The sequence below is a fragment of the Lissotriton helveticus genome, chromosome 1_1, assembly GCF_964261635.1.
Source record: "Lissotriton helveticus chromosome 1_1, aLisHel1.1, whole genome shotgun sequence".
Lineage (NCBI taxonomy): Eukaryota > Metazoa > Chordata > Amphibia > Caudata > Salamandridae > Lissotriton > Lissotriton helveticus.
The window spans coordinates 633,248,821-633,270,584 of record NC_136057.1 but is presented as its reverse complement, the minus strand read 5'-3'; the positions used below and the strand labels follow the sequence as shown (position 1 = coordinate 633,270,584).

At 48.5% G+C, this 21,764-nt stretch overlaps 1 pseudogene; it reads left to right on the top strand.

Moving 5' to 3' along the window:
• The first annotated feature begins 789 nt into the window (after positions 1–789).
• LOC144762554 (uncharacterized) lies at positions 790–17,912 on the top strand (annotated as a pseudogene).
• Positions 17,913–21,764: the final 3,852 nt, after the last annotated feature.

Sequence of the window (21,764 nt, the reverse complement as noted above, 5' to 3'; positions counted from 1 at the left end):
TTGTAAAAAATTATTCTTTTTTATGGTTTGAAAATGCAAATAAAACACGGTAAACGTAAATGTAAATTCTGGACATAGTCATATCTATATAGAAATGCCATGATTAATTATTATACAAGACCAATTAGCCATCTGTCATATTTAATGACAGTGCTAATTGCTAAATTGCTCGGCACCCTTTCATTCAGTGGATGATTGCACCATTGGGGTTACAATCCTTTGTTACTGTTTTAGAGAGCAGGTCCACACTATTTGGTACTCACTTATCAGTGTTATGCAAATTTCTTCACAAGTGAAGCAAGTCACGTACCATTTTTATAACCCATTCTTTAAAACCGTTTATATTTGACACTTAGGGGCCGATTAGGATGGTGGTGAATCCGCATCCTCCGGCCTGGCGGAAGCCACCACCGGCCTGGAGGATGCGGATTCACCGCCGCGGCCACAGAAAACACCCCCCGCCAGATTAGGATGGCGGTGGGATTGCGGTGGGACCAGCGGCAGATGGCAGGTCCGTCCGCCGCTGATTCGCGGTGTGTGTAAGGCCATTTGGTGACGGTGTCTGCAAGACACCGTCAGCCAAATTAGGATGTGCGGTGTAACATGCTTTTCCACGGCGGATTTTCCGCCGTGGAAAAGCATGTGGTCTTTGGTGTTTGGGGGCCCGTTGCGGGCCCCCAGGGTGTGGGGGTGCACATGGGGGGTATTTATGGTACCCCCCAGCATTTCCATGCCCAAAGCGGCAGGCACCGCGCGGTGCCTGCCGCTTTGTGCATGTAAATGTAAAACATGGTTTTTAACCTTGCGGCGGGTGCTGCTTCAAGCAGCACCCGCCGCAAGGTTAAAGATACAGTATGTGACCGCCGATGCCCCTGCGGACGGTCCCTCCACCTCGGGGGTGGCGGACGGACGCAGGTCCGTCCGCAATCCTAATAGGCCCCCTGGTCCCTTTTTATATTTATCATACAGATTATACTCAAAATTAATTAAAGTCCAAAACGCACCATTATCTAATACTGTAGGTGTCTGTTTGCTTTTGTCTGGCCCTGTTAGTCGGATAGTGCTTTTTAAGGTACTGTTAAACATCTGTGTACTAAATAATTACAATTTGCTTACATTTCAGGCAATAACATATACATATTTATTTTTCAGGTTAATTCTGAGCTATCAAGGCTCTTAGAAATCGAGCGTTCTGTAAGTGCAGCATATCATCCACAGACAAATGGTTTAGATGAGCGCACTAATGCTAGCATTAAAAGGTAAAGCTAATTCTGATTCTTTTTTGTATGCACATGTTGATATGCAATTTATTTATAAAATATTTTCTCTCCAATATTGATAAGTTTGCAAGTAATATACTGCCATTAACTATTATGCCACATGCTAATCTTTTGTTATTTTACAGCACGTTGTCTAAATACGTGAATGAGCACCAAAACGACTGGGATTTATTTTTGGATCATGCATTGTTTGCTTTACAATCAAAGCCACATACCACAACAAAAGTTTCCCCTTTCCAACTTATGTACGGCCGAGAAGCACGATTTCCAAGTGAGGTCTCCGAGGATCTGGTATGGAATTTTTATTGTGTTTTAATGTAAAGAATTTTTACAATGTTGCTTTTTGGTTGTCAGTGATTACTCCAAAGTCTGTTTTAATATGCATATTGTTATTTTGTAATTATACATACATTCACTTGCTGGATACTTTTTAACTTTAGACAATGTTGCCCTGCTTTTATCAAACTACAACTGTTGGCAGATAGATCACAGACTGTGCAAATTGCGAAATTTCTGAAATTGATGGTCAAAATTAGGAAAACAATGGATGGTTTTTAAATATCCTGTAATTATTTAAATTTTTATACTGCTAAATTTTATGCTGTCACTTATGTGCTTTTATGGTTAATTGATTTTATACCGAATAAAGCGTATTCTGGTTCTGATTCTGACATATGAAATCTAATTTCTCTGTGTGTATAGTTTCTTTTCTTTAGCGTAACTTTTATTTACAATAAAGCAAGTTATTTTACTTTGTTTTAATTTTTATATAATAATACAGTTTTATATAACAAAAATGAGTGATTGCGTTTTATGTTTCCTTTAATAGCTTGAGTTTATACTCCCAACTGAAAGTGAATATGCCGGCATTATCGTTGAAAACAAAATAAAAAAAAGCAGAGTTGCAGAGGCAGACAAAACAGAATATTGAGGTTGCCCAGGAAAAGCAAAAAGAAAAATTTAAAAAGAGAGTTTCCCAAAAATATAAGCCATGCACCTTCAGAGATGGACAATTAGTGCTTCTGAAAAATTGCAGGAAAGCTACAAGAAAAGGAGGCATTTTGGAACATAAATTTACTGGACCATACACTATTGCTGAAATCCAAGGAAAGCGCGTTAAATTGCTTAATGATCGCAATATCCTTTTACGTACAACACACAATCTCGACATGTTGAGGCCTTATAAGTCGAGCGTCAAAGGAAACAATCTAAAGTAATGCTTTTGGTTATGCAATGTGAGATAATTGGATGTGTTTCGGAATAATATACTATCAAAATTTTTTTTTTTGCAAAAACAATTTTTATTGGTATGTCAGATTATGGCAATTCAATAAATCGTTCAATACTCATACTCATATTTGAGCGTACAAGAAAATAATTCTATTCTGAAAATACACTTTTTACGGAAACAAACCCCCAATCAGTCCCTCCCTGGATCCCACCCCCCTTGTCAGTGCGCCGATGTCCTCTTTCTCAACAGCTGATGCTCAACAATCCCGCCCTTCTTCCAGACAGTTGAAAGGAGGAGGTAGGTGATGCTTCTCATTAGGGGACCTTAACTCTCACAAACTTCGTCGTTATTCATGTCAGTTGTGTGTTGTATCCGGGACGGGGAACCTCCCCCCTAAGCCCCCTATGGCGTTGGCGCCTCACTATCCTCGTCCCGGCCACCCTCAGGGAGCTGCAGCTCGGCCACAAGGGCCTCCCACGCCCTGGCTGTCTCCAGCGCCTTGTCATTATCTAGTCGCCTGGCCTGTTGCAGCCGCAATGTGCACTCTGCCTTTGCCCACCTCTCCAGTGTAGATCTCCAGCGCGAGTAGCTAGGGCCCTGGCTGGACTTCCAATGCATGGTGATTTCCCGTTTGGCCAGTATCAGGCCCAAATCGATGAATTTGCTGGTGACGCGAGTGCGGGGGGTGTGAGGGAAGCACAATAATAAGCAAACGCCCATATCTGCTCCAAGTTGCCGATCCGTGACAGCATTCAGGCAGGCCATCACCGCCTCCCAATAATCGGTTAGCTTCATACAAGCCCAGAACATATGGGCAAAATCCGCATCCTCCACTCCACATCTGGGGCAGAGTGAAGACGCGCCCTCAAAGTACTGTGAAATCTTGACCGGTGTCAGATAAGCACGATGAAGAGAGAAAAATTGGACCATCTGGAACCTGGCATTTCTCGTGCCTTTCCATGCCCGTCGTAAAAGCTGCGGCCAAGTCGTATCGGGAATCGGTCGCCCAATATCCTTTTCCCATTTGGCTCTCAACCCGTCCAGGGGCTGCAACGTTGCTGTCGACAGCCTCCGATATAGACAGGTGACGGCCTTGTAAGTACCAGCCGCCATAACCACATACTGACAGCTCTCAGACGTCGGTGGTTCAGAAAGGCCCTTCCTCCAGTGGTTCTGGATGCTAGCCACAAGCGAGGCGTGCAACAGGTAATCCCCCCTCGGGAGGTCGTAAATGTCACGCAACTCCTGAAATGTTAGCAGCGATCCCTCCTTATACAAATCACCGATCATTTGCAGGCCTAGGTCCTCCCAGGTCGCCAATGCTGACCAATCCCCTCCATGCGGGAAGGCAGTGCACATCCCCAGTGGGATCTCTGGGGCATATGGGCGAGCGACGCCGGCTCGTCTATGACATCGCAGCCAGCAATTGCGGATCGTCCGTTCCTCACTTGAGAGTAGGGAAAGGTCCAGTTTCTGGGCCAGAATAATGAAGGACATGACATGTCTCGGAAGGAATCCGCCTGCAGTTCCTTCCGGGCCTCTAAATTCAAGAGCCACTTCCTGGGTAAGCCATTGCAACTGGGCCGCCAAATAGTACCATTCGAAATCAGGGGCAGCTAGTCCCCCGTCCGATCTAGGACGCATCAGTGTGGCTAGCGCCACCCGCCTCCTGCCCGCACCCCAAATGAACTCGGTGATCAAGGATCGCAATCTGGTGAACACAGATGCCGGGATCCAGACCGGTAGCGTGCGAAATAAGTATAAGAGGCGGGGCAGCGCCACCATTTTGAGTAACGTCACTCGCCCCGCGACCGCCAGCGGGAGCGTCCGCCAGAACCCCATACAGCCTTGCAGGTTCCGAATCGCTCTTTCGATGTTACCCTCCAAGAGGTCCAATTGTGACCGATATATGCGCGTACCTAGATAAGGGAGGCAATGATATTCCCACCGCAGCTCGTCCTCCGGTTGGGAGTCGTCCGTTCCGGGCGCGAGCGGGAAGAGGCATGACTTCTTCCAATTGACCCTTAGTCCCGAGAGGTGGCCAAAATCAGACAGCAGGCGTCTAGCCCCGCGTAGGGCAACGTCCGCATCAGCCAAAAACAGTAGGCAATCGTCGGCGTAAAGGGATATGTAGTGGGTGTCGCCTCTTAGTTGTAAGCCCTCGTATGCATGGCCCAGACGGGCGTGAGCTGCCAGAGGCTCTATAGCTAACGCAAATAGGAGGGGGGACAAGGAGCACCCCTGTCTGGTCCCTCGCTCTACCTTGTATGGGGCCGAAATAGTGGCCCCGGTCTTGACTCGGGCCGTGGCCGCAGCATAGAGTAAGGAGGTCCACTTCACATATCGCTCACCCAGGCCGAAGATCTCCAGTACGCGAAGCAAGTATGGCCATTCGACGCTGTCAAAGGCTTTCTCAATATCAGTGGACAGAACAGCAGCTCCCGGCAGACCATCAGCATAGCCCCCCATGACCCGAAGCAGTCGTCGCACACAGGTGGCGGTAGTGCACTGGGGGATAAACCCTGCCTGGTCCCGATGCACTAATGCCCGCATGTGGGGCAACAGTCGCGTCGCAAGAATCCTGCTCAAAATCTTGTAGTCCGTCGTGAGCATAGAGAGGGGTCGGTAGGCCGAGCGTGAGGTAGCTTCGCCGTCCCGCTTCAGTAAGGGGATCACCAAGGCTTCACGGGTCGTTGCCGGGAGGGCCCCCGTTTCCCATGCCTCTTGGTATACCACAAGCAAGCGTGGTACCAACATGTCAGTGTAAGCTGCATAAAACTCGATCGGTAGTCCATCCGTACCGGGAGTCTTCCGGCGAGCCATCTGTTTAATGGCCACCCGAATTTCACCTTCAGAGATATCTCCACCCAGTGGGGCCACGTGCTCAGGGTCAAGCCGGGGGAGCTGCGCCACCCGAAGAAACTCACCCAATTCTTCTGGCATACATGGCATCGCACTCCTATAAAGGTGCGCGTAATATGTGAAAAACTGGCCATTTATCTCCGACTGAGAGTAAACCTCATTCCCTTCCGGCGTAGAGAGAGCTACAATCGGGGTGCCACGGGCTCCCGGAGTGGCCAGCCAGGCTAGGAGTGAACCCACTTTGTCGCGCTCAGCATGGGCCCGAACAAGGAACTCTTTATAATCAAAGCAGCGCAACTTCTCCATCGCCGCCGCCATTTCCTCCCGTGCCGCCGAAACCGCCTCGCGAGCATCCGGGGTCGCATGGAAGCGCCTCTCCTCCTCGCTCCTCGTGAGGTCCCGTAGGAGAGTCTTCCGGACTCCCGCCGTGGCTGAGATACAGAGTCCCCGAACCACCGCCTTAAAGGCGTTCCACTCCAGCGCCCTACTGGAAGCTGTGCCCGCGTTAGCGCCAAAATAGCCCTCCATCCCAGTGCCTACCTCTGTTCGGAACACAGTGTCCTCCAGCGCTAGCGGGTTCAATCGCCATGTCGGTATAGCTTGGCGTTGCCGCGTCCAGTGGATCGTTACCAGGCAAGGGTTATGGTCAGAAATTGTTTTGGCCAGGTATTCACTGTGACGGACCAGGCATTGAACATCTGGCGTGCATAGAATGCTGTCAAGTCGAACATGAAGCTCGTGTGGAGGGGAATAGAACGAGAAATCTTTCTCTGTCGGGTGTTGGGTTCGCCACGCATTAACCAGGCCCCAGCTACTCTGCCATGTTCGCCTACTCTGTGCCAGCCTGTGCGCCGCTGCTTGCGCCAGTGGAGGGTGAGACCTATCTAACCCCACATCAAGGACTGAATTAAAGTCCCCCCCCAGTATGACCGCATTGGCTAGTACTGACGCCAGTTTCCCCGAGAGGCGCGCAAAAAAGGCAGTTTGGTCTACATTGGAGGCGTATATGCTACAGAGTGTCACATCCCTCCCGTCCAAACGGCCCTGTACAGCTATGAACCTCCCCTCAGGGTCAAGCGCCGTCTGCACTGGCTGAAAGGGAACCCCCGCCCGCACCCAGATCAAGACCCCTCTCGCAAAGGCCGAGTAGCTCGTATGGAACAGCTGACCCCGCCACCTGCGCTGTAAAGCCCGCCCTTCACGTTGGTCAATATGCGTCTCTTGTAGAAAGGCTATTTGTACCCCCCTACGAACAAGATAAGCATGTACCTTGTGGCGCTTCAGCATGGAGTTCAGTCCCCTCACATTCCAGGTCACACATTTTAGGTCAGGTATGGTCCCCATTCACAACAGTAATAGTAGCCCTGTCGATAGATAAGAGTCTGGACACACTGACATCACCCCCAATCCAACCCCAGAACACCGCCCAACAACCCCATGACCCACCCCTCCCCAGAACAGGCCCTAAACAGCAGAGTCCCATCCAAATGTCAATAACCTCAGTTTAACCGTCTCCTGCAACTACCAGAGTCCCACAGTAGGTGTGAGAGAGGGGGGCGGCCTGTCGCTACCTCCAACAGGTCGTGAGCGAACCATGCCACCTGGCCAGCCCTCCCCATTGCGCCCCCGTTGCCCCACATCCCCGCCCCGCAAAGGCCTAAATCATCAACAGCGGGAGGGAATCCCTCCAACACCCCGCAACATTCCACCTTTCCCAGCCATGTGCCTCCGCCCTAGTCCCAACCAAGGGTCCAACTGCCAATACGATACCAGCATGACAGGTCTTGAGGGTCACTCATCCAATAAACCATCAGCTGTCCCAGGCGTGACTTGAGGCGGTCCCCTATCACCAGCACTCGACTCCTCCGACACTGCGTCCTCCGAGCCCTCCCGGGAGCCCGTCTCCGCTGCAGATGTCGCCGTTACTGCCTTGGAGATAGTAGAGACCGCCCGAAGGGCCTCCATGCGTTCTAACTTGGTTTGCGAGACAGAGGGTGTTCCAACTTTCGGTGGTCGCTTCCTGGGTCTCCGGGGTCGCTTGGAGTGCTGCGTCTTCCTCCGCTGTTCGTCAGTTGCAGGGGGAACATCCGTCCCAGCTTTATAGAGCTCCAGCCAGTCCCATACTTCGTCCGGCGAGTTGTAGAAAGAAGATTTACCGTCCAACATGATCCGCAGACGCGCAGGAAATAGGAGCGAGTAGCGGATGCCCTCCTCCCGTAATGCTCTCTTGACCGCCAGAAATGTGGAGCGCTGCCTCTGCACCTCGAGGGAGTAATCCGGGTATATAGAGACCTGAGCATTTTCCACCCGGTAGGGCCCCAGCGCCCTCGCCTTCTGTAGGATAAAGTCACGGTCCTTGAAGTGTAGCAAGCGCACCACCACCGGACGCGGTGGCCTGCCCTCCGCTGGGGGCCGAGCCGGCACCCGGTGAGCGCGCTCCAACGTGTAGAACTGGGTAAGGCCCTCCGGCGCCACCACGTTGCACAGCCAGGGCTCCAGGTAGCCCAGCATGTCCGCCCCTTCAATTTTCTCCGGCAGGCCAACCACGCGGATGTTGTTGCGGCGATTGCGCCCTTCCGCGTCTTCCGCTCTCTGCTCCAGTAGGTGCACCCTGTGCTGCAACTCCCCCATGGCAACCTCGTTCACCTTGGTCGTCGGTTCTAACGCGTCCAGTCGGCACTCAGCCTGTTTGACCCGGTCCGCTAACTTGCCGTGGTCCGCTCGCAGTAGTCCCAGGCTTGTGGATACTTGGCTGATATCTAGACGCAGGGCCTCCCTGGTGTCTGCAATGGCCTGTAGAATCTGTTCCAGTTGGCCCTGCGGTAGGCCCGATGTCGGACCCTCGCTCACTGTCGAGCTCTGGCTGCTCGCTGCCCCCTCCTCCAGATCCGTCGCAGGCTTTAGGCGGCGCCCCATGGTGGCAGCCCAGTCCAGGCGCGAAGCGTCTCTCCAATCCCCTCCTCCCGGTCGACGTAAAGTGTGCAGAGGGGCCCCCGTTAGCTCCTCACCGCAGCTCAGGGGGTTCCGGGCCCAGTGCCCTCCAGCCAGGGGTTCAGTCGACTGCAGCGTGTGTATCCCTCCACAGTGGGTGGACCGTGTCTCAGAGCGAAGGGGCCAGTCCCAGTTTGCAGCTAGCCAGCACCAGCCCCGGGAGTCAGGGCCCACGGTTCAGAGGTCTCCCCAGTTAATCATCGCCCAGGCCTACAGTGCCCAGCAGAGTGTTCCCGGCCTGAGATACCTCGGTGGTCCCCCCAGCGTTGGGTCCTCCGAGTAAGGCAGGTAGGAGGAGGGGGGGACGTCACCTACCAGCAGATGTCCCCTTCTGGGGGTATGTCGCTTATCCTGAAGCCCCCGCCGACACCAGCACCAGTCCGGTCCGTCCGCCGAAGGGCTCCACCAGCCGCCGCTCCTCCTGCGCCACCATGGGATGGCCCGTTTCCGTCTGCCGAGTCTCCGGTTTTACTTCCGCCAAGCCGGCTCGTGTGGTTGGCAGTGGCCGGGTAGCCCATACCGCGGGACGGCCGCTCGCTCACGCGAGGTCGGGGATCCCGCTGGGCGCCCAGGCCGCCAAAATGGCCTGCGCCGCGTCGGGGGTCCCTAGGCCAGCGCGTCTCTCCCCACTGTCACAAGGACCACTCCTCCGGGTCGGCGAAGGTCCGCCAATGCGCGGATGGGGATGCGGGCAAGCGCCTGCCAGCGGGCGCCTCTGAAGGGACTCGGTTGCAGGCCGTCCTCTGTGGCCCCAGGCCGCCCGCAGTGTGTCCAGGCCCGGGAGCTTGAAACTCCGGGTCCCCGGCTCCGCCTCACTTGTCCAGGCCTCTAGTGGGCGCGTCGTTCCGCCGCGTGTCCCGGGCCCCGGGAGCCCTGCTCAGGACACCTGGTCGCCGTCGAGCGGTCCCAGACCCCTTACTCAGGATATGGGCGCCCGAAATCAGGGTAGGGGCAGGATAACTGCAGGATAATTAGCGGGCTGGCCGGAGCTCGCTTAAGCTGCGACCGCCATCTTCAAGCGGCAAGCCACGCCCCTCCCTATAATATACTATCAACATATGTAAATGTCTCCTTAATTTGGTGAAAAGGTATTAGGTTGAGCAGGAGAACGTGACGCTGACTTTCTCCAAAAGATATGTTTTTAAAAGTACGGTATTTTAAACAAGGTATTATTGAATAGTATTTTTTCTTTGTGTAGGGTTTTGGGTTTGGATGGTGGAGTAGTCTGTTTTCCCAACTGAGTTTTTGTCAACCTCAAAACCAATATTTTTCAGGAAGCATGACCAATCATGAATCGCCAGCATCTCTTCCACTTGAAACACTTTCAGAGGAGAATGATGATTTTGCAGAAAACCAAGCTTGCGTGCTGTTGGGGGGTGAGGTTGCTACTTATTTTATTAATACTTCTGTTTTAAAATTGTTTAACAAATATTGACACTGAAGATGTAGGGTGTTCTTACAAGAAGCTTGATTTTACTATCTCTATTTTGGTAATTATACATCTTAGTACTTTGTGTCCGGCTGGTTTACTATATGGTGCTCACTTCGAAAAAAGTATATTACCTTACACTAATCCAAACAACCCTTTATTGGGTTTTCAGTGGTTTTAGACAACATTAGAAAGCTCTCTAAGTGGTAGCTGTTGATAGCAGCCTTCATGCTTAGGGCCCCAATTACGATGCCCTTGGAAATGGCTACGAGCCAGGGTTCGTTGGGATGGAATCCTACCTGTGTTTTAGAAAAGGGCCTGTAATCACAAACAGGCTATATCCGCCCGAGGGATTATGATGGCATATTCCCACTGTCTTTCTGTGCCGGCCTTTTCGACACAGAAAGACTGTGGGAATCTGTTTTTGGGGGGCCCCAGCAGTGCCCACATGGGTGCAAGGCCTCCGGATGGCAGTCTAGTAGGCACCTATGGTGCCCCCGTTGAGCCCTGCACCCCGGCAAAAGTAATTTGTTTGGTGTGACTGTCAGTTTTGAAGTTTATGTAGGTGTCTTTAAAACTTGTTTTAACTTATGTTTCTCACTTATGTATCCACAGACTTAAAAGATTCGGGATCTAAGACCAGGCAATCACTTTTGAATGTGTGGAAGAAACCAGTGATGGGACGCTTGGAAGCAATAGTGTCCGACATAAAACTGTATGATTCTTCCTTTTGTTCACTCAAAACGCACCAATGGATTGTTGATGAGGTTAGTTTCTATAACATCGATAGTCAGTATAGTATGTCTCGCCACCGCCACGCTCACGCCTGTCTGTTGGTCCTTGTTCCAGCAGATTTGTAATCATGCACTACTTAACTAAGTGTAATTCTTTTTTTTTAGGTAATCGATGCGTACCTTAGCAAATTATGTATGTCACGATCCAATGTACGCATATTTTCATAAATATCACACACAGATGTACCCCAAGATAACAATTGTTTTACAATGTGTGTAATGATGTCCTTTTATTTTAACCTTAGTGTTTAGCACTTTCTGCAACAGTGTCATCCTCTATCTTCCTGGGCAAATACCGGTCGCCTGTTTTCCGGGTACATATTTGAATCTCTTATTTGACTTTTCACAGTCTCAGGTTGTAATGATTTGTTAATGTAACTGATGGATTTAGTGTTGAAGTGTACAAGACACTTACAATAACGTAATGAACAATTGCCAACATTTCACATGTTGGTATACTGTGAATCTGTGTACTTGTCATCCAAGTGAATATTATAGATTTAGAATTCTGGATAACAATCCATTGATACCTTTGAACGTATGGAGTCAGGATGACAGTTAAAGTTATTAATGAGCACATTCTATTCTATGCAGGTACCGTATGAAACTGTGGAAACTGTTCTTTGTCCTACAAATACTGGCAATCATTGGATTCTTTTCGTAAGTGCCAATATTTTATTTTTTAGTTATCGTTCAGAGGTTTGAAAGTTATTGATGAAAAATATGAGTGGTTGTAATAGTTGGAGAGGCCTACCATTTTTTTTTTAATATATACATTGGCTATTTCTGAAACTATTTTGTTTTGGAATGTATCAAGAGCGGCCCTCTCTAGCAACAAATTTTAAAACTCAATACTAAAAATCTCAGTAAGTTTACAATCTGATATAACGAAGTAGCAATGTAAGCTTTATGATTAGAAATCAATAAAATGTATAAAAAAAAAAAAAGAAATAGGTAAAGCAACATCGCTTAATAATTGATGGATGATTGCAAAGGGATTTTCTAAAGCTGTGTAAGGGTACTTGCGTATTATGCTCATTTACTTCACTTACTAATTTTTAAGTTGGGTATAATCCAAAAGACATTATTTACAAAGAACTATAACAATCGAAAAAGTGCTATTAAAGTACAACAAACCTTACCTTATTCCCTTTCTCTTGCTGATGTTGTTTTTCAAACAGCTTTTATATCATTTCCACAGATATTGAAACCTTTTACAAAGAAAATTTTAGTCTACGATTCACTGCTGGCAAATCTTCATACCTACGAAGTCTTCTTGAGAAATTGGAGGTGCCCTTTCCCAAATACAGTTTCCATTATCTATTTAGTACTTTTAAGATTGCAAAATAATAAAATTCACAAACTTTACTAATTGATCACTATTTGTGACAACAATGTAACATCTTTATTGTTTTATTCTGATTGACAAACTCTAATATTTTACATAACCTTTCATATGTCTCTAAAGGGATTTCCTACAGGCACTGAAGCATCCTGACTATGAGCTTTGGGAATTAGTGGTTGATTCTAACATAAAGCAACAGGACAACTACAATTGTGGTGTTTTTTGCATGCTGGTAATGATAAATTCCTATTAATATTATAAACCTTAATTTCTTTTTTATCAAAGTGAATAATTGATCATATTCTCGAATGAGACATTATTGAAGTTAATTATGGTTTTTAGGGCTCGCCTTTTCCATTCCGCAGGAATGGATTGGAGAGAATTCTAGTGGTCAAAATACTCGTCAAACTATGGCTTTTTCGGTGCGGTTTTCTTCGAGTTCACGTGGCCACAGGCACGCGCTTTTGGGCCATAAACTTTCACGGCCATATGTTCCCCAGCTCCAGCACCTCCCCTCTCTTTCCCCGCACACAGCCTTACTCGGATTTCTCCTCCCCTCCCCAGCCAGCTTCCCCCAGGCCGTGTTCCCTCCCACCTTTCCTCCTCTCTGTCCCTCTCTCTCCGTACATCCTTTAACTTTGTCCACCTCCTCCTTTATCTCAGCTCCCGTCTTTCTCGCTGATCTCCTTGTACTTTCTCACATGCCATCCCCTGTCTCACGTTTCTCACCGGTTCTGTCCCTTTTCACCTCTCTTTCACCTGTCTCCCACCATTGTTACTGATTTGTCTGTCCCACCTGGTTGTCTCAATATCGCATACCTATATCTCACCTTTCCTCGGTTGGTTTTTCTACCCTTTCTCTGTCCGCATAATTATGGATTTGCCGCATTTTCAGGATAATCCACCACCTGCTGCTCAGTTTTCAACATAGTTAAAGTCCGTGCAGGCAGTTCTGATGAGATTCCTATGAAAAGTTATAGTACGTCAGCATATGTCTCAAAGTCGAGAACCAAAGGCGAAAATTCTCCAAGTTATTATTAAATCATTGGTGCCTCTTAAAACTTGTGCTGCTTCCTCATGGCTGCTTGCAGGAATTTTATTCAAACCATCCCTCCCACAGGCTTCCCCAGCGTGCGCTCGGCCAGCCTCCCTTCTCCTCCCCCTAATAACCACCCCCTCCCTCTCCATCACGGCCGCAGGCCGTGACTCGCATCTGCTTCTCCTGCCCACCCCCGTTGCGCTCTCCCCAGGTCCCCCTTGCCTACATAACATTTGGTCTTGTGCTGGAGTATCTGTCATCTCTTGCGGTATTCTTTAACCCTCTTCTCCTCCTTTATCTCAGCTCCCGTCTTTCTCGCTGATCTCCTTGTACTTTCTCACATGCCATCCCCTGTCTCACGTTTCTCACCGGTTCTGTCCCTTTTCACATGCTTTGCCCTGCTACTCCATAACCTGGTTTTCAACCCTGCTATGCCGAGTCTTGTGGTTCAGTGGATGAATGCAACCACTGTAGCGGCCTGTGTTCACCTCATGGTCACAGGTTCAAATATTGGTGGGTCCACTCAGCCTTTCATCCTTCTGAGGACTCCCTCTCCAATTCCTCTCTCTCTCCTCACTCACCTCTCTCTCGCCTCTCTCCCCTCTCCTCTCTCACCCCTCTCCTCGCTCTCTCCAGGCCTGACTCTCTCCTCCCCTCTCACCACCCCTCTCACCACCACTCTCCCCTCTCAACACCACTCTCCTCACCACTCTCCCCTCTCCTAATTGCATTTTGGCCGTGACACCACATCAAAGGGCTTCTCCTCCCCTAATTATTTTTTTACGGCCAGCCGGCCGTACTTTAAGTTTCACGCCCGCCATACAACATACAACCACACATACAACCACACGCACAACCACATCAGTGCACGCTTTCACCAGTCACACACACACCACCAGCCGTCGGTGCACGCTTTCACCAGGTACAAACCACCAGCGTCAGTGCACGCTTTCACCAGGCACACACAACACCAGCTGTCAGTGCACGCTTCCACCAGGCACACACACCACCAGCCGGCAGTGCACACTTCAACCACAGCACCACTCAGCACCACCACAGCACCACTCAGCACCACTACAGCATCACTCAGGGGCACCACAACATCACTATGCGCTACAACAGCATCAATCTGTGCAACCATTCAACAACAACTGCTTCAAATATTTTCTGTCAATGTTTCAAGCTTTATTACAAATGTCATAAAAATATGTTAAATGTTTTCACTTCTGTTCTTGTTAAAACATTGTGATTTGTCAGATCAATACATGTAAGACAGGGGAAAACTAAACATGTACCTTTACTAATGCTATAGATGTAACATTTGCTAACTTTATAACTATTGGCATTTCTAATAACAAAATGAATACTTTTATATTTTGAAAAACATAAACAAAAATTATTTTTTTTACAATTTACACACCAAAAGCTCAAACTTTGCTATTGCGAGACCTATTGCATTGCAAATGCTTGTTGTTATTGGAGTACTTATAAATAGTAAAGAGGGCTTTGACCATAAACAATTACAGGTGAGGGCAAATTCACTAATGAAATAGTTTAAACAGTCTGCCACATGATGCATGGATTTTAGGGGTGCACCACATGCTGCCTATTAGGGATTTCACTTCAGAAATCCGGCCGGATGAGGCCGTAGAGCCTGTTGGAAGCAGAGCAGTATTCCCCTCAGATTATCTCTCTGACCACTAGTATGGTCCTAATGCGGTTGGCCGGAGACCTCTGATGATGGCTTTCCAACCAATATCATATTGAGACCAATTGTTTTTACGTCCATTTCACTTTAACTTGTTCATTTGGATAACATATACATTTTACTCTACTTTTAATTGATGAAAGTAAAACTTTCAACTGTGTTCTCAGTTTGCAGATTTTTACATCAGTCAACAGCCAGTTCCAGAGATTTTAATAAATTCTACATTTATGGAGGATTTTAGATTCAAAATTGCAATGGATCTAATGGAGTCATCAGGTTTGAGTTTAACATTTCATGTCTCAATTTTATAAATGTGTCATGCCTTTGGGTCAACAGAATGTTTTGATGATTTTTGTAGCTATTTTTATTTCTTCAACGTTTTTAAAAGTACACAGCATACATTTTGTACATAGTATTACATATAGTACGGTATAGCAATTATGTTTTTGAGTATGTTAAAAGGTCATTTTTCTTGCCAATAGAAAGAGTTTTTAACAGTTGTGACTGTGTCACAGCAATATCAAGTCTTAGGAATAAACTTAGAAACATGTACCAGATGCCCAGAGATAAGTTTACGTTTTTTACTTTTCCTGCTAAGATGTGCTGATCTACCTCAATATTACATTTAGATTCTGTCGAAGATTTCTGCGGTGTCTGCAACGAAATAACTTCCGACGTAGGTCAGGAAAACATTATGGTAAATATACACAATTATTTGTAATAGGAACAATTGTAGAGGTCTGGCTAAAGATACTTTCAAATTTCCGTTTAATTTTAAATGTATTTATTAGTTTTCCTAAAAACAAAGAACCCCACAGGGGCAATTGTATCATCGTAATACAGTGACTCATACATTGCAAAGACAGCCTCTTAGCAAGGCTAGGCATAGCGGTAACCGAAAGTCCAAAAAGAAGAAAGCACTAAGAGATCCCAAACAGAGTCCATCGTGCTATTTGCTGCCCCTGTTGAGAACCAAAACCCCACAACCCCCTCTCCATCCGGCATCCCCTGAACGGTCTTCATTGAGTAACTTTACAATGGTCCCAGAGCCCTCAACCATTTCCTTAGGCTGTGGGCAGGTCCTTTCATAGCTCCAGCAGACGCAGCATCCTCAGATATTGAGGCAGGGTAATTTCGTGAAATTGAGCTGAGAGAAGGTGTAGGAATGGGCTCCAAATTTTCTGGAAGGTGTCAGTGGAGTTGTTCAAGGTAGCAGTGATGCGCTCCATTACCAGTATGGACCTGAGCATATGAAGCCAACCCATGTCTACGGGGGGAAGGAGGGGAGGAGCCTGAATGCATGAGGACATTTTCTAGTGCTGCACCCATGTCCATGTCGTTCCCCAGGCAGAGCTGGCCCTTGCTGCCTCCGACCCCCGCTGCTTTTGGTGCCCCTTGCTCCTCTAAGGTGCTATCACGGCGTCATGGGGTGCCCTTGCCACCCCACTTGCTGCTCTCGTTAGCTCTAGCCAGTCTCTGCTTGCATCGCTGCGCCTTTGAATGGCCCAATGTATCCGGGCACGGGATCGGCAGTTACTTGTGGCTGGGCGTCTCTCCGCTGTGTTGCTCTGCTGGGCCCTGGGCTCGGTACTGCTCTTTGCAGCTACAGTGCCACCTCTGCGGGGGGCCCCAGCTTCACTGTGCCCAGCCCTTGTCTCCAGCCTGACACCGCGCCTACTCCAGACCCCGGCCACCTCAGCCCCTCACTCTCGTAGTACCCAGGAAGAGCCTTCTCCGGAGGTCCTCAGGGCCGACAATCTCTTCACTCGCCCCAACGCAAACCAGCACACACCTGTGATGGCTGCCCCGTGTCCTGCGGGTGATAGGGCCTCTTTGAGCTTGTGTGCTCTGTCCCCCTAACTGTGGCTCTCCGGCTTAGTGCTTTGCCAGGCGACTGTTGAGGGTCTTTCTGAAGGTGTTCAAAGAGGGGGCGTGTCTGAGGTCTTGTGGTAGGTTGTTCCATGTCTTGGCTGCGATGTGGGAAAAGGATCTTGCTCCTGCTCTGGCTCTGTGGACGCGCGTGGTTTTGGCTACTGCAAGGTTGGAGAAACGTAGAGGGATCTGATTTTCTGGTGGAAGTAGGTTCTGAGCTTGTTGCCACTGACTGGGGATTGTGTGAAATGTGGAACAAGTATGCATTTACCATGCTAGGAAAGAGCACTGGCACTGGGGACCTTGTAAGCCTGAACCAAGTGACTTTATGTGAAAGTTGCTTTAGATATCAGTCACAAACTATGGTTGACCATTTCAAATAAGTGCAGTTTCCTACAGATTTTTTTCACAAACTCTGAAAACTAATTTCAGTTTACAAATGAAAAAAAAAACATGTTTACCTGTTTACAATGCAAAGTGAATAAATATTTGTTTTACTATCTTTCCAACAGGCACTATGTAAACAATGCTGCAGATGGATACATATTGAATGCATTCGAAAAGATGCAACATCCTTGTTACATCAAGAAGTTTTCAAATGTAGCAAATGTATTTAATGAACAAGTTACTTACCGTCGGTAAAGATGTGTTCGCATGTGAGCTGTAGATCACATGCTTTGCATAATTGTGCCATCTAGTTTTGGTTACGGATGTTCAAAAGTAGTTTTTCTTTGAAGAAGTCTTTCCAGTCACGAGGTTAGGTGACTCCTTCTTTTGTTGATAGTGCACATGGGCATCAATTCCATTGTTAGACTGTTTTCCCGCAAGAGGTTGAGAATGCAGTATATAAGTGTAGTACAGAGTTGTCAATGCGTATGTTAAGTAAATAATAACAACTGCAACAACCACAGGTGTCGGGGGAGGTGGGAGGGCACATGTGAATCCACAGCTCTACATTCCAAGAACAGATGCTTACACTGATAATGACCAAGATCTCAACTGTGTTCTCAGTTTGCAGTACTGTGAGAGAAGTAAAGAAACCTTCTCAGTGAAGTGAAATGAGTTATTCTGATACATTGAAACTATTTTCACAACTTGTTTACTGTAATATCGTTGTTTGAGGTGCTCATTTTATTTTTTCTGATACATTGGAAATATTTTTACAACTTCTTTACTGTAATATCGGTGTTTGTGGTGCTCACATTTATTATTTTTTGATACATTCAAACTATTTTTACAACTTGTTTACTGTAATATCAGAGTTTGTGGTGATTATTCTAAATTCTATTTTTTGATATCCAGAACACAATATTGTACTTCAGTGAAAATTATTTTGAAAACATTTGAAAAATAAATTATTAGAGTGTGATTATGTATTCTTTTTAGTGCTTTATTAAAAATATGCTGGGGCATGGTCACTTTCATTGCCATGACAGACACCGCCAGCAAATATACTGCCTGTATAAGCTCCACAGCGGCCCCCGCCAGGCACACCAGAAGCGGGGAGTGGTCAGATACATACCACGCCAGATAGGAAACCTCCCTAACTTGCCGTGCCAGCTCAGGGGTAATGAGACAATAACCCAGCCGAGTATAAGTTCCCGTCGCCGAGGTGTAGCAGGAGAAGAGTCTGGATCCCGAGTGTCTTTACCTACATACTCCAGGGTATAAATGTTAGATCCCTTCTCAACAAGGGGAGAAGGAGTGCTTTGGTAAAGGGCACATGGTTACAATAGTTAGAGTTGCAAAAGTCCAAGACAGAAGAAACCAGTCCCCAGGAGAGGAAAGAGGAAAGAGGGAAGGAGGGGGGGGGCGGGGCAGGGAGCTGGGAAGCGGGTCAGATCTGGCAGATCAGCAGTGGGAGTGAAAAAACCTCGTGGGGGCCCAAGACGGTAGCTTAGATGGGGTCTCATAGTCATAAATTGAAGTCTGGGTGCCATTTTAGAGTCAGGCAAGTCCCAGGTACCTGGGCGCAATGAACCCTGGGCACAATGGCCGCCATCTTAGGGTCAGGCAGCTGGGTTCAGGTCGGCCCGTGCTGAATCCCCCAGAGTCAGGGTATATTCCGAGGCACACACTCTCAATGTCAGGGGGGCCCTCAGCATCCGTGGGAGAACCCAACCACCAACATCAGAGGTCTCCTACTGGTGCGCCCTGCAGGGGCTATGTATTGACCGCTACAGGCAGGCAGTTGCGCTGATTGTTATCATGCTGCAATAGCCACTGGATAGATGGGAGTCTTTGTCGCTTTTTTATTTCAGAGTGCTGGGTTGGAGTTAATTGGATGCTGGGTTGGAGATGGGTGGATGCTGGGTTGGGGATGGATGGATGCTGGGTTGGGGATGGATGGATGCTGGGTTGGGGATGGATGGATGCTGGGTTGGGGATGGATGGATGCTGGACTGGGGATGGATGGATGCAGGGTTAGAGATGGATAGATGCTGGGTTGGAGATGGATGGATGCTGGGTTGGGGATGGATGGATGCTGGGTTGGAGATGGATGGATGCTGGGTTGTGGATGGATGGATGCTGGGTGGTGGATAGATGGATGCTGGGTTAGGGATGGATGGATGATGGATTGGGCATGGATTGATGCTTGGTTAGGGATGGATAGATGCTGGGTTGGAGATGGATGGATGCTGGGTTGGAGTTGGTTGGATGCTGGTTTGGAGTTGGGTGGATGCTGAGTTGGAGATGAATGGTGTGGGGTGGATGGATGTTTGAGAGGTGGATGCTGGGTTGGGGATGGATGAATGCTGGGGTGGGGATGGATGGATGTGTGAGGGGTGGATGGATGTGTGATTGGTGGGTGGATGGATGCTGGGTTGGAGATGGATAGATGTGCGAGGGGTGGATGGATGAATGCATGGATGGATGGTTGACTGTGGGTGCTTGGAGCATGAATTGATGGATGAATTCGTGGGGAGGCGTGTTTGTGCACCGCTGGATGGGTAACTGAAGAAACAAGGTGACCCATTGCCACTGAAGGTGCTGTTTTTTCTGTATTTGGCATTTAGTCGGTTTATTGGAAGTAAACCAAGACTCTTGCCTCAGAATGTATTTATTGTTGAAGTGAATGCTTACAAATTAAATCCTTGTTTCCCTGTGACTTAGGAATATAAGGTCACCTCCCTGGGCATCATAGAGATGTATGAGTGGGAGTCCCACAGGTGAGGGCCAGTCTCTCCCCTGAAAAGTGTAGTTATCCTCTTCTCCACGGGATGTGATTTCACGCTATAGATTAGTGATGTCAATGATATTTTAAACCCCTGAACGCCAGATCTCTGCAACCCGCCCTTTCACCGCCTGCCTCTCCATTCAGATCCTCCTAGTTATCAAGCCAGATAGACATCCACCCATTCATCCACCACCATTTCACTCATCCTTTCATCCACACAACCACCTTTCCATCCACCACGCATAGAATCACATACATCCACCTATTCAGCTCCCCGCCCACCTGCCCAGGTATCACATCCCCTACCCAGGCGTCCTTAAACGAGAGAAAAGCTCCAAGTGTCAGACATTTGGTTGTAGAAGTTACTCGTGGGGGAAGGGGCTGAAGCACTTTGAGCCCAATGGGCGTTGCACAGCGTGTGGTTGTGTTTAGTGCACGACCAGCACGTGCCGTGTGCACGTGGCTTGTGTTTTGGGAGGTCAGGCTGTGGATGGGGAGGGGGTGGCCCCCGGCTGTTCCTGGGACTTCAACCGCTGCCGTGGGGAGTTTCAAATCAAAGAACATATTATATAGTGCGCATGCGTGCTAGGACACGCATGCGCACTAAAACGGCAGAACACCGGGGAGCTTAAAAATGCCTGTATGAAGCCAAAAGTACATTGTGTGGTTGCGTAGGATAGTGCGCATGCGCACACACGAGGGGGGAGCGCATACAGACGGGGAGCAGGGAACCACGGAAAACCGGCACGTTTGTGAGACAAACGTATGCGTGGCTACTGTCACGTGGATCCCAATAACCGTTTTAGCCTTGTTGTGAAGGACGCGATACTCTAGCCCTTACGCGTTGTGCAAGAGCAGAGACTACTTTGGCATCCATCTTTGTGAGGGATGCGGCCTGTTATTTCAGTGAGAAGACCAACCTTTCAGCGGCCATCTTTTTGTGTGACGCCTGCCTCCCCGGCCGCCATCTTAGCGTGGGGAGCGCGGCCGCTCGTCTACCACCCAAAAAGCCATTGTTATGCGGGGCGTGTGACGCTGCGACCAGTTACCGTTAGACAGAAATGAAGGACTTCGACATCATATCAGATAAATGCGCCGGTTATGGGCGCTCCTGGAAACGCACGCACGTGAGTGTGGACTATCTGTGGATCAGGCTTCATGGGGGTATAAATGGGGAAGGGGGGGTGATAAAGATAAGAGATGAAAAGTGACTCCCGGTTCTCTTCTCCTATGACGATCTGCTGTTCTCTTCCCCCCGCCTACATCTTTAACTCCCTGTTCTCTTCTCATGTGCTGATCTGCAGCTCTCATCCACCCACCTCCTTCTTTAACTTCCTGTTCTCTTCTCTCGTGCTGATCTGCTGTTCTCTTCCACCCCACCTCCTTCTCTACCTCCCTGTTCTCTTCTCCCGTGCTGTTCTGCTGCTCTCTTCCACCCCACTTCCTTCTTTAACTCCCTGTTCTCTTCTGCTGTGCTAATCTACTGCTATCTTCCACCTCACCACCTTCTCTAACTCCCTGTTCTCTTCTCTTCTCCTGTGCTGATCTGTTGCTCTCTTCCACCCCGCCTCCTTCTTTAACTCCCTGTTAACTTCTGCTGATCTGCTGCTCTTCCACCCCACCTCCTTCTTTAACTCCCTGTTCTCTTATGCTGTGCTGATCTGTTCCTCTCTTCCACCCACCTCCTTATCTAACTCCCTGTTCTCTTCTCTTTTCTCATGCTGATCTGCTGCTCTCTTCCACCCTGCCTCCTTCTCTAACTCCCTGTTCTCTTCTCCTGTGCCGATATGCTGTTCTCTTCCACCCGCCTCCTTCTTTAACTCCCTGGTCTCTTCTCCTGTGCTGATCTGCTGCTCTCTTCCACCCCGCCTCCTCCTTTAACTCCCTGTTCTCTTCTCCTGTTCTGAGCTGCTGCTCTCTTCCACCCACCTCCTTCTTTAACTCCGTTTTCTGCTCCTGTGCTAATCAGCTGTTCTGTTCCAACCGCCTCTTTCTCTAACTCCCTGTTCTCTTCTCCTGTGCTGATCTACTGCTC